Below are 2,090 nucleotides of genomic sequence, written 5' to 3'. Positions count from 1 at the left end.
TTTTGTCTCTTTGTGAGCATGTTGTTGTTTTTGTTTGTTTTTTTTGGTCTGTGGTTTCGTCTCTTTCTCAAGGATTCACAAACACAGTTATACACACAGTGAGATGCCTTCTGGTTTTCTTTGTGTCTCTTTGTAGTCGCAGTAACGTCTCCACAGTGTGTCTTCATAGGTCTGCTTTCGTGTCTGTTGTCGGTCGTCTTCAGGTAACTCATTCTTCTTTGTTTCCTGTTTGTCTCTTCAGAGTCGTGGTTGGTTTCTGGAGTCTCGTCTTGTGTCTGTGATGGTTTTCAGGTGAGCTGGTCTCAGGTTTGTGTGTGAGCGGACGTTCAACCACCGATGAGCAGAAGGAAACCACAGCAGGAGGTTTTCAGGTTTTATTCCTTTAATGGTTCGACAGAAACAAGGACTGGAGGATGGACAGCGTGGTTTAGTACGGACTGCTCCTTTAGAACGTCGGCTAAGGTCTAGAAACTCAGGTGAAGCCAGAAAAACACCATCAGTGCTCATTAAATAAACAAAACTGTACAACAAATAATAACAATAATATAAATAACGTTACAGCAACGAATGCGACACTCGAGGCAGTAAAAATACAATCGTCATAAATAAAACGCACAATAAATAGAAAAGTACAATCAGCTGTTGGATGCGTTAAAACCACCGCAGACGTGAATCATGAAGGTTCGTCCTCGCTGGTATCATGAAGCCGGGACACGACGACAACATGGAGACGTCTGCTGAAGCTTCTCACTGCGTCTCCAAAGCTTCACGTCATTCGTCCATTTTCTCTGATGAATATCTGCAGCTGATCGTGGAGTTCGCGGCGCCCCCTGCTGGAGCCTGAAGCGAACTACAGCAGCAGTAAACTGAATAAAAGTCCTCGTGACAAGTTTTAAAAGTATTTTATTATTTTTTATTAAATCTGAGACTTTTTTTTGCTCTTCGAGTTCCTGGAATGTAAATATTAAAGTTTCTCGCTGTTTATTGGTTTTTTTAAAAAATATTTTATTATTAATGTTAAAAGAACAAAATAAAATGACGCAACAATGTTAGAAAAATAATAAAATATCTGAAAAATGTCAGAATAGTAAAATGTCCTAAAAATATTAATAAATGTCAGAATGATAAAAATTATAATAATAAATATGATTAAATAACTACCTGGAAAAATTCAGACAAATAATATGTCAAAATAAAATAACAGAGCGTCTGAAAATTAGAACTAAAAAACCACAAACGTGTCCTGACTTGGCTTAGAGGGAAAAAAAGAAAATTATCCTAAAAATATTAATATTCAGAGTCTGAAAACGTCTAAAAAGTTCCTAAAATCTGTCTTTAAAAGTTTTTTAAATCTTAATTTAAATCCGCCTGGAGGAGAAACTAAAAACATATTTGAATATAAAGTGAACGTTCACGTCTCGTTAACCGCACGGCGCCGCTAATCACTGATCAGCTGATTCAAAGATTTGTTTACATTCATAGAACAGATTCAGTCGTCACGCTCATGTTTTGTTTTTATAATTATTTTCTTCACCTTCATCGTCCAAAATCAGAAGAACTCTGAGAGAAGATGTCGTTTTGGTCCAATAAACGTCCTGAACGCTCCGGATGTTCTGAAGAATTTTATCAGCGCGAGTCTGCAGCAGTTTGAATGACGGCAGGTAGCGGCGCCACCTGGTGGAACGTCCGTCACCACGAGCTTCATCACAGACGGAGCTCCACATGTGGACAGAACCGGACTTCTAGAGAACGGACCGAACGCTGCAGGAGCTCTGGGAGCAGAGCCAGGCCAGACCTGAGTCACGTTTTGGGTTCTACAGGAGCCGCCATGGACGGTTCTGATGCCGCTTCTAACAGTCTCTAGGCTGCTCTTGTGGGTCTTGGTTCTGACTGCAGGAACCGACCCGTAGAGCCTCTGACTGCAGGAACCGACCCGTAGAGCCTCTGACTGCAGGAACCGACCCGTAGAGCCTCTGACTGCAGGAACCGACCCGTAGAACCTCTGACTGCAGGAACCGACCCGTAGAACCTCCGACTGCCTGAACCGACCCGTAGAACCTCTGACTGCAGGAACCGACCCGTAGAACCTC

The sequence above is a fragment of the Stegastes partitus genome, unplaced genomic scaffold (assembly GCF_000690725.1).
Source record: "Stegastes partitus isolate 25-593 unplaced genomic scaffold, Stegastes_partitus-1.0.2 Scaffold2735, whole genome shotgun sequence".
Taxonomy (NCBI): Eukaryota; Metazoa; Chordata; class Actinopteri; family Pomacentridae; genus Stegastes; species Stegastes partitus.
This window is presented reverse-complemented; position numbering follows the sequence as displayed.